Below are 12,833 nucleotides of genomic sequence, written 5' to 3'. Positions count from 1 at the left end.
ATGAAGTTCCGCCCTTATTTGTACGCTCGCCCCTTTCAAGTCGTCAGCGACCCTCACTCTCTCGGTTGGCTGACGAACTTAAATGACCTTTCAGGGAGACTCGCGTGTTCGAGCCTTCGATTACAAGAATTCGACATGGCAGTTATTTACAAATCTGGAAAGAAGCACACGGAATGCAGATTGTCTTTCGCGAGCGTCGGTCGAACCTTGCACTATTACCGATGAAGACACTGCGTTTTTAGGTGTCATAGATGACAGAACGCTTTCCCAACAGCAGCGAGAGGGCCAGGAATTGCTCCCTCTTAGTGACGTCTTGAAGAAGCGAACTACGGTTGTGCCTAAGGTTTTAGCCCGAGTAATCCCTTCATTCTTTATTGCAACAGCGTAATTTACAAGAACTTCCGTCCTGGGGAAACAGTCATCTACTCGTCGTCTCATCGGCTCTACGCACTAAAGTTTTGCAAGCGTGCCAGGACGAGCCAACCGCCGATCACCTAGGCTACACCTGCACGTTGGCTAGAGTGTAGCACGGATACTACTGGCCAAAACTGCCGGCGGCAGTGAAACACTATGTACGTACGTGCATAGACTGCCAGCGCCGTAAATCACCCCTCTAAAACCAGCCGGCCTACTCCACCCTCTTCAATTGCCAAGGATACCTTTTAAGTAAATTGGCATAGACCTCCAGGGACCATTTCCGACGTCCACAGCCGGGAATAAATGAATAATTGTTGTCACCGATTATCTTACCCGCTAAGTGATCAAGGCCCTGCCAAGGGGTACCGGCGCCAAAGCAGCTTGGTTCTTCGTTGAGAACATTGCCCTAAGGCATGGCGCTCCGGCAATCATAACTGACTGAGGAACTGAATTTACGGCTGAACTTTTGGAGACCGTTCTCCGCCTCAGTGGTACCAGTCAACGTAAAACTACGACATATCACCCTCAAACCAATGGGTTGACGGAAAGCTTCAAAATGACCATCGCAGACATGCTTTGCATGTAAGTCGGTGCGAACCCCCAAAATTGCACAGAAATTCTTCCCAACGTCCGGTCCCGTTCACCTACAATACGGCACGCCAAGACACCACTCGCATGATACCATTCAGCCTGCTTCACGGGCGACCAGTAACAACTATGCTGGATGCAATATTGCTCCCGAATGCCGACACCGATGATCTCGATCAGGACGCCTAGAAATTCGCTCATCGTGCAGAGGAAGCTCGACAACTAGCGCGTGTGCGGATAAAAAATCAGCAAGAGCATGATGCACGACGCTGCGATCAAAGACACCAACATGTCATGTACGAACCCGGCGACAAAGTGTGGGTCTGGACGCCTATTCGCTGCCGTGGACTCTCCGAAAAAACTATTGCAGCGATGCTTCGGGCCCTACGTTGTTCAGCGACGTTTAACCGACGTCACTTATTTATTTATTACAGATACCTAAGGGCCCTTGGGTGAGGGCTTTGCATGAGGGATGGGCAAACAACCTGGTGTTAATAAAACAATGCTTCTATGGCTTTCTTGAAATTATCCGGGCTTGTATTGTCACGTAGTGGTGACGAGGTCGACGACACAAATGAAGGGTCGATGACTGCACTAAAGAAACCCTTTATTTGGGCTGACTTGCGCCCGCAAAAGAACTAAGCAACTCGGCGGCGGCGATTGAAACAAACGCGCTCGTCGATCGTCGAAGAAAGAATGCCCGTCACACTCGGCAACGCTCAATTTAAAGGCTGCACAGAACAATCTAGATAACGTCGCAAACGGCTACCAGCACGGGCTGGAACATTGTGGAAAGACACCCAAGTGGCCGGAACCTTCGAGACAGATCTCGGTGCATCCTGCGCTACAACAAAACTGATAAAGGTGTGACTCGCGACATCGAGCATTAACAAACAAAGATTACGGAACTGATACGCGGTCCAGAATCAGAGGGATAAGCCTGTATGCCGGCGGCTGTTTAAAAACAACAAATACTGTTTTGAAGGTTTCGCGGCATTACTCCCCCCTTAAAAAAACATCGCCTCGATGTTCCAAAACAAAGAAACTTAAACATAAACACTGCAAAGTTTAAGCACCACAGATTCTTTAACGCGCGTAATATGGCTTCAGTCGCACAACATGTACAATTTCTGGGCGTGCGCGTCGCCGTTGTGATGCTGACGTTCCTTCGGGAATGACTTCATAGTCCAGTGGTCCGACGCGGCGAAGGATTTTGTATGGCCCAAAGTATCGACGCAACAACATTTCACTTAATCCGCGACGGCGAATTGGTGTCCAAACCCACACTTGGTCTCCTGGGTTGTACTCTGCGTGGCGTCGTCGTAGATTCCCAGACGGCCACTGACGTCCGACGGACAATCGAACTCGGCCGCAACTCGGCGGCCGATTTCGGACGTCCGCCGGAATTCCGGCGTACGTACGAAAGCGGATGGTCGAATCCGTTCGCCCAGCGGACAGCCGCCGTACGTCCGCCACTGGATTTGCTTTTACACAGCTATGATATAGTTTATAGTCGTCGTGCTCGTCTGAACTGCGTATAAATCAGCAATGCCGTCAAGTCTGCATTATATGATGCCAGAGCGAATCGATGCGATAGAAAGCGTTTCTATTAAACAGTTTTTTTATTTTTCGCATGTTTCATCGTTGAATTCCTGCATCAAAATTTTTTGATTAAAAGTGAAATGACCATTAAACAATTTTCTATCATGATGCTTCGGTGAAATTTTAATCAGTGGCTGAATAGACGCAGCAAGCAGCAAGCTCAAAAAGAACGAAACCGAACCTATCCTCAAAACAATCTGAAATGAGCCAATCCAATCCACATGACAAGTTGAAGTTTAGTCATGGAAGATGGCTTCACGTTTCCGTGTTCTGCATTTTCTGCGCAGTTACAAATACCTACGGCTGTAATGCACTGCTAGCATTGTTTTTGCTGTGGCTTGGTGCGGCTGGCACACTTTGTTCACCCGCCGATTCCAAAGTAAGTATTTCACCGAACTTTTGTTTCTTTAGTGGAACTTTTCGATGCACCGATGGTGCTGAGCTTTTAGGTAAGGAAACAGCTCTGTAGAGCAGCCGAACGGTCGAGTGTTTTAGGCGAGACTGACAGGATGGCTCCGCGCCGACTAACGAAAGTGCAGCCTCAAGTCTGAGGGCCATCTTTCTCGGCATTACTGGACGCTGCGCCAGTAAGCCGCGCAACTTCTCTGTCTCTGATAAAGGAGTGCCTGCCCGAGCTTTAAAGGAGTTAATTTGTTAACCATGCGCAACGTGCTGAGTTGTAAAAACTATACGAGAAAACTTATGCACTCGAGCCTATCGTGCGACAAGCCTACACTTGTAAAAACTTCACGGGTTTTTTTTTTTTTTTTTTTTTTTTTTTTAATAATGGACAGCCGCTGATCTTTCTCTCTTGAGCTTTACGGCAACTACAGTTTCTAGAAGGAACGGCTGTAGCTACTAAATAACTAAAGGTTTAGTACTCTCCTTCAGCTTTGACAAACCAGGACAGCACCTTGCGCATGTTGGTTATGCATGTGGGACCGAACCGCGCAGAACAACCGGACAAGGAGATGAGAGAAAAAAAAAAGTCAGCACTTGACTTTTTCTTGGCCCGTTGTTCTGCGCTGTTCTGGCACGAATTTGACATACCGCCGCCGCGATAGAGTTGGGCTGTGAGCTCTGGTGCCTGCAACGCCTTCTTTTATGCAAAACAGCCATACTGGGAGGCCATGCAAGCCGCGGGCTCTAAAAAAACAAATAATAAAAAAACACGAGCTGGGCAAAAGTGAGATGAAAACAAAATTGTTGCTTTGTCCTTACAGATATTCAAAGGCTCCTCAGAACTTCGCTGCATTATTGACAGCGAGATAATGCCAAAGCTACATTAGAGCCATGCAGTACCTTATAGTGCATGATACTGAGCTTATGTCTCGCACTGAAAGCTCTTACCATGTTCTTAGATTATCGTATTAAAGTAGCTTTAAACCCATGCTTGTTAATACAGTGATAGCCATAAATTGAATCTAGGGCATCATGCTCACATACAAGGCTTCTGATAACCGCTGGTCACATGATGTGGGCTATAGCAGAAACCTGTACCTGGTCATCTTAGAAGCATTTGTGCAATTGATGCTTTTAATGTGTTGTAAAAGTTTTTGTGTTCTGTTTCTGTATGGGAATGCTTTCCTTATTGAAGGCTAACATTTGGCTTGGTACAGCAAAACCTGTACCTAGTCATCCTAAAAACAGCACCGCAGTTGGTGCTTTTAGTGTGTTGTAAAAGTATTTGTGTTCTGCTTCTGTATGGCAATGCCTTTCTCGTTGAAGACTAGCATGAGGCTTCCAAAAATTTTTCAGATGCCATTTGCTGTAGCCGATTTCGTAGGCCAACAGGAAGCAGCACTTTGAGCATGGAAAACTGTCATTTACGGGGAAAAAACAGCAACATCCCTTTGCATTCTCATTTCTTTGGTATGGCTAAAAGTGAGCATTGTATCATTATCTACATTAATATTGAATCATGATTGTCAGTGTTGAAGTTGTTTGAGCGTGATGATTTTAAACACACAGGACATCCCTTCGACATTAAGGTTTTAGCTTGTTTACATGTAGGATGTAGAACTGGTTTCAACAAACTTTATGCAGCAAATTCTTTTTACATTGTCCACCATGTTACTTTTTGTCATTGTCAATTGAAGTAAATAACCAGTATTTTACGTTTACACAGTCGTCCACTCTTAGCTTGAATGGGAATGTGTGGCATGCAGTTTGCAAAATAACAATGCATCCGTCACAGCCATGCATCAAGGCTAAGTGGCTTGTGCGTAGAGGGACCAGCCGCTCCAGCTTCACGTCATCTGCCTCTTTGCTCCGGTGTGCAGACGTGCATTGAGGCAAAGTGGTTTATGTGTAGAGAAACCAGGAGCTTCTTTGTCACATCTGGCTGTTTGTTACGGTGTGCAGATGCGCATCGAGGCAAAATGGCTGATGTGTAGAGGGACCAGGAGCTGCTGCTTAACGTCCTTCGCCTCTTGACTACAGTGCACAGCCGTGCATTGATGCTAAGTGGCTTGTGCATGGAGGGCCCAGGAGCTGCAGCTTCACGTCTGCCTCTTCGCTCAGGTACGCAGGTGCGTATTGAGGCAAAATGGCTTATGCATAGAGGGACCAGGAGCTGCTGTGTGGCGTAGTCTGTATATTTGCTATGGTGCGTATCGAAGTACAGTGGGGGGGGGGGCTCATGTGTAAAGGTACCATGAGCTGCTGCGTCATGTCGTCTGCCTCTTTACTATGGTGCGCAGGCATGCATCAAGGCAAAGTGGCTGATGCGTAGAAGGACTAGGAGCTGTTGCTTCACATCTGCTATGATGCGCAGCTGCGTATTGTGGGTGGTGGTGGAAAACATTTCCATCAGATACAAATACAGGAGGTTACTCACTAGCTGACCCTGAGGGGGCCTGTCCTGACAAAAACAAGGGATCCCTAGCTTGGGACCCCAGTGGTGGTAGAGGGACTAGAGGCTGGTACTTCACGCTGTCTGCCTCTTCGCTACGGTGTGCGGCTGCGATGGATGCAGTGGCATCTCAAAAAGTGCATGCCACGCACTCGCATGTTCAGCCTGAGTGGACGACTGTGTACCTGCTATAGCTTTGTTATTCATAGAATAAACCTAGGCAAAGTTGGATAAATTATAGCTCACCTCATATGTGGTCAGCAAAGAAAAGCCACTCAAGAAAATCTGATGCATTTACTGTCATTGGATTCTTATTCATATACATACTACTGACAAGTCAGATTCTTCACCCTCAGAAATGCCAGAAAAACAACCAAGGGTGCGTCTGTAATAGTCTAGCTTGCTCTTTCTCTGCAGACTTGAGTCAGATATGTGTTCCATTGCTGTGGGTGGGACAGGTGTGAATCTTTGATTTTAAGCTTGCAACAAGTATGTTATTGTAGTTTAAAGGCACAACGGTACTAATAATCGTAGCCCCCCGTGGCCTTTATCCCCTTTTAATAGTGTTGCTAGACACTGAATTATTAGTTTACTCTGCACTGTTTCTGTCTAGTTAATGTGCGGAGATGTACATATATTTATATTACTTGGAGTTGTCGACTTTGCACTTAGAAACATTGTAGCGTTATCTGATGTGTTGCTTTCATTTCTTTGATGATTTCTGTAAGGGATCGGTGGGTGTGCTAGGCACCATTATTAGTCTGCTCTTTTTGGGTCACCTGTTCAATGCCCAGCTGCGGCCGTCTCCCACTTGCCCTCGGACAGGAGGCAGAGAGACGCGCACAGAGAGGCAGCTACAGCAGCTACAGTGCTAACGTGCTTAACGGAAACGTAGGCAGAGAGGGAAAGAAGTCCCCTCTTCCGAGGACTTTGCTGTCGCACTCGAAGACGCGGGGACAGGCAGTTTGTTCTCGTTGCTGTGTTATGTAGGGGGCTCATTTTTATTTAAGGAGCTTTACGAACAGTATACAACTAAGGGGTCCTTAGTATGCTGACTGGACCCATCACCCGGAGGCAGCACAGCTTTGAAATGAGCACCTCTTTTGGAAGAACTGCTTATCGTTCAAAGAAAAAACACTGTCAGGTTGAAGGGTGTAAGGCCCTCTTCCTTGTTGGGGAGTCCATAAAAGTGACAATTATTCAGTGCAGGCGCGCTGAGTGGGGTCTCGTTGAGGATTCCAACCCTGGATGTCAACAATGGTGGGAGATGGCAGCGTTGAAAAAGGGCAAGTGTGTAACAGTGACGGTATGATGCGGAGCGGGAGGATGTGGGTTGGCTCTTCTAAAGGGGTCCGCAATGGTGCTGACTCGGACGCCAATAATTGCAATAATTGCCCTGTAAAAGGAGCCGCCAAGGGTGCAAGCTTTGGGCAATGGTTGCGCACGTGGGACACCGTTTTGATGGGTTCTGATTTTTTTTTCTTTCTTTATTTCCTAGGGGAGAGAGTTTGGCATGTGACCTAGTGAGCCAATCATTTCGAGGTCCATACTCTAAATTCCGTTTGTTGTGAAACGAATTTGTTGTCCCTTTTACATTGCTTGTATTAGGGAGAGGGTGAAGAACCTTATGAAAGTGGAAAGACATGCCAAAATGTTTGTTAGCCAGTCATGTGTGAGTTCATTGTCATTGGGGATGAGAAACTTGGGCGAAGTTCCGAAGTTAATGAAACGGCCCCGCGGCCTAGAACTCGTTCTGAGCTAGATTTTGATCTCTTTCATCTTCGGCATAGATCATGGTCATTGTTTCACCTGTTGTAAATACGTACATTCATGTATAAAGTTTTCAGTTCATCTTCCTCTCCGTGTGCAAGTTGTTGTGGCCAGATGCAGTAAATACACTATTTTCATTTCTATATAACATGCCTTTCTGAAGATGGTGAGCTCTTTTGTCCAATCCTGTAAGAAAGCAGCAAAGCACTCCCAAATCTTCCACAAAACTGCGTGATACCTTTAATGCTAACTGCGGCTTGGTGTCACTCAAAACATGTAGTTGAGGTAGATTTCTTCCCCCCCCCTCTTTTTGTTCGTTCAAACGAGGACCAGCGGACACTAACTCTTGCTTTTGTAATGCCCTAGGCCCCGCCTTAAGGCAGTACTCCAATGTCAATACCATTTTTATAGCTATGGCTGTCCAACAGCACTAATGTCTTTTGTACACTCCTTTTACTAATCTCTTACCCAAGTGGTGGCTTATACTGTGGGGGCAAAAGTCTCTGGACAGTATGTCTGGAGATTTTGGACTAGAATCGCGATGTAAACGAATTGTGACCTTACTTCTCTTGCACACATGAAAGAACTAACGTTCAACTTTCACATAGACAAGTATGGTCAGAGTTTCCTGGTCGATGTGAAAGTTACGTGCTTTGATTGCAGTTTGTGTAGTCCACACACTTTTGTCCCCGATATTACATAGGGGCAAATTAGGCGCCTTTACAGGGGCAGTTTCTTTGGCGCCCACTACCTTCCCCATAAAAAAGCTACAGTGTTTCTTGTGAACAGCTGGCTACATTTATAAATACCATTATTATTTTTGTAATTTGTTGTGCGTAGTTGAGAAATCCATGACATACATGCACAGCTGGTTGCCAGAATTATGCAACCATATTTCAGTAACTAACATCCATGCTGCATACTGCCGGTAATACATCAGGAGCTTGTGGTTGTCAGCTTTTTGTGTTCTGTGTAACTATAAGCCTTGCTATTGTAATGTCACATATAGCGCTGTGGGTTAACAAATAACTTTACTTTTAACTCTTGTAGAAGCATGAACACTGCGCAATCACTGCGGCAGGCTATGCTTCCACATTGGGCTTTAGCCACATGTCAAATGTCTATCTTTATTCTGCTGCAGCAGCTTGCATGTTATCAGATAAGTTACTTCGTCGCAGCTGCTCTAAGGAGACGCTTTCTAGACGCTTGTAGCCTAGATGTTGATGTCGATATACCCCTGACACGCCCAGGGAATGTCTTCGGTAGAGGGTACATGGAAACCAGCGAAATGTGCAGTTTACAGAACAAAAAGGTAACAATTTTAAATGATGTTATTATTGATCACTTCTTTTCAGAGCAGGAACAATGACTTTAGAAATCTGCCTGTTAAACCGCTCAAAATGCAGGTTTCTGCCACCAGTGCGTACCTGTGTAATACTGCAATGCTCTGGCTGTGCTTTATACTCATATACAGCATCCTTTATGCTTAGTTTCTCTGCATGTGCACTCCATGTCTTGGGCATTGCTGAGGGCGCATAGCAGCAAGCATAACATGCCATGTTTGGTCAGAGTGGCATGTTCAAAGAGACGACATAAAAACATTAAAATACTGAATGGCAGGTTCTGGTCAAACTACGTTTGTATCTTTTGTTATTCTGCATGGGTTTTGCTGCAGTTATATGACCTTTCTATATAGTATGTGACAGTTCTGAATGGAGATGCATGCGTAAAGTGCCGTCTGGAAAAAGCAATTGAGAGAAACTGGCAGTTGCCCTTGGAGATGTGTAATCAAAGTTCAGCACAGATAACTTGAATTTCATTTTCCCTTCTATTGCAGGAGGAACCCAACCTGCTCTTTCCATCTTAGGCCTGAAAGACCAGCAACAGCTGATCGAGCAAATGCACAGGATAGTAACTGCTCCTGGAATCCCAGCCTGCGGAGGCCGCCCACAGAGAACTCTGTCATCTCTTCGCTAATTCCGAAATATTAGGTTTCAATAAATACCTGTTTCTCCACAAGGGAAGAGCTGTCACGGCCAAGGATAATTAAAAAAAAATTATTCAAGTAGATTCTTAATACTCCATTTGACCTGCATTTTACCATGCCATTCCTTAACATCGATATTTTTTTAGTGTAGACTATTTATGCATGCAGTTTTTGCAATAAAGCAAAAAAAAATGCTTTTTTTACAACCTCGCATGCTGGTATGCCTATGTACTTCGCATGTTTTCAGGAATGGTGCATTTGTGTAAAGCTCAGCTAGCATATGTGCCTCTTTGATGGAAATTTTAATTGCACACTGCTGTTCAGTGCTTTGTATGTGAAAGTAAAGCAGACAACAGGAAACTTGAACCTGTTGCATATTCTATTGTCTGCTTTACTCTCACGACAAAGGCATTGAGCACTAGTATGTGACTGAAATTTCCATGGCACATGCTTGCTGAGCTTTACACGAATGTTATTGGCAAGTTTTTACACCAATAGCGGGCCCTGCAAGCATGTTCCGGGAAACGTCCGAATGTCCGCCTCCGGCTGCCCGTCGGACGTCCGTGGGACGCGATCCGGATCCACGAACGATAGTCCGACGGACGTCCGCTGTACGTATATCGAACATAACCGGACTTCCGTCGGATGTCCGAAGGTCCGAAAACGGACGTCCGTCGGTCGACCGTCGGACGTCTATGGCCGTCTGGGTTGTATCGTCGGCTGTCCGTGCGCTGTTGGTCTTTAATACGCAGCCGTGCGAGTCGTCGGGCTTCCTCTGCACGCTGCAGGTAGGCGGCGACGCCAAGGTTGTCTTCGCTGGTTACGTGCGGTAGCATTGCGTCGAGCGTCGTCGTGGGCTCCCTGCCGTACACAAGCTTAAACGGGGTCGCTCTGGTCGTCTCCTGGACTGCCGTGTTATACGCGAAGATCACGTACGGCAAGATGGCGTCCCAGGTCTTGTGTTCAGCGTCGACGTACATAGCGATCATGTCCGCGATCGTTTTGTTCAGGCGCTCCGTAAGGCCATTGGTCTGGGGATGGTACGCAGTTGTTCGTCGATGGCTTGTGTGACTGTATTCCAGGATGGCTTGCGTCAACTCTGCCGTAAACGCCGTTCCCCTGTCAGTGATGAGCACTTCTGGGGCGCCGTGTCGCAAGAGAATTTGTTCGACAAAAAATTTGGCGACTTCTGCCGCGGTACCATTTGGTAGTGCTCTTGCTTCGGCGGAACGGGTAAGGTAGTCAGTGGCCACGATGATCCACTTGTTACCCATAGACGAAGATGGAAAGGGGCCGAGGAGATCCATCCCAATTTTTTGAAAGGGCAGGATTGGGGGCGGAATCGGGTTTAGTAGTCCCGCTGGTCTGATCGGCGGCGTCTTGCGTCGTTGGCACTCACGACACGTCTTCACGTAGTGGGAAACTTCGGCAGGCAGTCGCGGCCAGTAATACTTCTCCTGGATTCGACGCAACGTGCGCGCAAATCCGAGGTGGCCTGCTGTGGGCTCATCGTGCAACGCCTGCAGAATTTCTTGCCGAAGGGTTTTAGGCACTACGAGAAGCTGCGCGGTCTTGTTGGGTGCAAAGTTCTTCTTCACGAGGAGGCCATTGCTTAACGTGAAGGATGATAAATGTCGCCTGAACACACCAGGAGGGGAAGCGGTCTTTCCTTCCAAGTAATCGGCTAGCGCTTTCAGCTCAGGGTCTGATCGCTGTTGTTCTGCGAAACTTCTGGCGCTTACCGGTCCCAAAAAGGCGTCGTCGTCATCGTCCTTCGGGGGAGAATCGACGGGAGCGCGGGATAAGCAGTCTGCGTCGGAATGCTTCCTGCCCGACTTATAGACTACAGTCATGTCAAATTCTTGAAGTCGTAGGCTCCATCTGGCAAGGCGGCCGGAAGGATCTTTCAAATTAGCCAGCCAGCAGAGCGCGTGATGGTCGCTTACCACCTTGAATGGTCGGCCGTATAGGTATGGACGAAACTTGGAAGTAGCCCAGATGATCGCAAGGCACTCCTTCTCGGTCGTCGAGTAATTGACTTCGGCTTTTGTGAGAGACCTGCTAGCGTAGGCGATTACTTTTTCCTGTCCGGCAGTCTTCTGGACGAGAATGGCTCCTAGGCCTACACTGCTCGCGTCGGTGTGAATTTCGGTCTCGGCGTTTTCATCAAAGTGGCCAAGTACAGGAGGGCATTGCAGGCGGCGCTTAAGTTCGTCGAAGGCTTCTCCTTGCGGCGCTTCCCATTTAAAAGGTACGTCAGCTTTTGTAAGCTGCGTCAACGGTTCGGCGATCCGCGAAAAGTTTCTGACAAATCGTCGATAATAAGCGCACAGCCCAAGGAATCGGCGCACAGCTTTCTTGTCGGCAGGCGGTGGGAATTGTGCGATTGCAGCTGTTTTCTCCGGGTCTGGGCGAATACCATCCTTGCTAACGATGTGACCTAGGAAACGCAGTTCTTCGTAGGCGAAGTGACACTTCTCTGCTTTTAGCGTTAGTCCCGATGACTTGATGGCTTCCAGCACTGTCTGCAGTCGTTTTAGGTGGTCTTCAAAGTTTGACGAGAAGACAACAACGTCGTCTAAATATACCAAACAAATTTGCCACTTCAAGCCTGCCAGGACTGTGTCCATTACTCGTTGAAATGTGGCTGGTGCGGAGCAGAGGCCAAATGGCATCACCTTGAACTCAAAAAGACCGTCTGGTGTGATGAAAGCGGTCTTCTCGCGATCTCTTTCGTCGACCTCAATTTGCCAATATCCGCTCTTCAGGTCCGTAGATGAGAAGTACCTTGCATTGCAAAGCCGATCGAGAGTGTCGTCGATGCGGGGAAGCGGGTAGACATCCTTCTTCGTTATGCTATTCAAGCGGCGGTAGTCAACGCAGAAGCGAAGTGTACAGTCTTTCTTCTTCACCAAAACGACTGGTGCCGCCCAGGGGCAGTTCGATGGCTGGATTACGTCATCACGCAGCATTTCCTCAACTTGATCGCGAATGGCCTGGCGTTCTCGCGGCGATACACGATAAGGGCTTTGGCGCAAAGGTCGGGCGTGTTCGTCCGTTATAATGCGGTGCTTGGCCAGTGGTGTTTGTCGTACCTTCGATGATGACGAGAAGCACTCCCCGTATCTTCGAAGAAGACTGAGAATCTGGTCTTTCCTGCTGTGGGTCAATGCCTGGTTGATGTCAAATTTGGGCTGACGGAATTGGTCCGGTGCGTCTTCCAGCGTTTGGTCGTGGAGGGCGAATACATCTTCGAGGTCCGCTAATTCGTCGAGAAAGGCGATCGTTGTGCCCTTGTTGAGATGCCGGTATTCTTCGGTGAAGTTTGTTACCAGAACCTGAGCTTGGCCTCTCCGGAATTTCGTGATGCCTCTTGCGATGCCGACACCTCGTTCTAAGAGCAATTGGAGATTTCCTTCGACGATGCCTTCAGCGGTTTCGATGTTGGCGCTGCCTACGCAGACTGCGATACTTGATCGGGGCGGGACATTCAATTCTTCGTCGAGGACGTTTAGAGGGATGTGTTGCATCGACGTCGTCGTAGCAGAAATGGCTTTGTCTGCAGAGAGCTTGATGAGCTTGGATCGCAGGTCGATGATAGCCCTATGTTCATTT

The 12,833-nt window shown here is 47.6% G+C and overlaps 1 protein-coding gene and 1 long non-coding RNA gene across 4 annotated transcripts in view; one reads left to right on the top strand and one right to left on the bottom strand.

Moving 5' to 3' along the window:
• Positions 1–12,833, bottom strand: part of LOC146206893 (uncharacterized) — a 165,875-nt gene that overhangs the window by 97,464 nt on the left and 55,578 nt on the right. The window lies entirely within an intron of this gene.
• LOC146206896 (uncharacterized) lies at positions 2,836–5,235 on the top strand. The gene is made up of 3 exons (XR_014703297.1): positions 2,836–2,986; positions 4,366–4,491; positions 4,972–5,235. It is a non-coding gene; the product is annotated as an uncharacterized LOC146206896 (long non-coding RNA).

The sequence above is a fragment of the Amblyomma maculatum genome, chromosome 1 (genome assembly GCF_055883805.1).
Source record: "Amblyomma maculatum isolate TAMU_Amacu chromosome 1, ASM5588380v1, whole genome shotgun sequence".
Taxonomy (NCBI): Eukaryota; Metazoa; Arthropoda; class Arachnida; order Ixodida; family Ixodidae; genus Amblyomma; species Amblyomma maculatum.
This window is presented reverse-complemented; position numbering and strand designations above follow the sequence as displayed.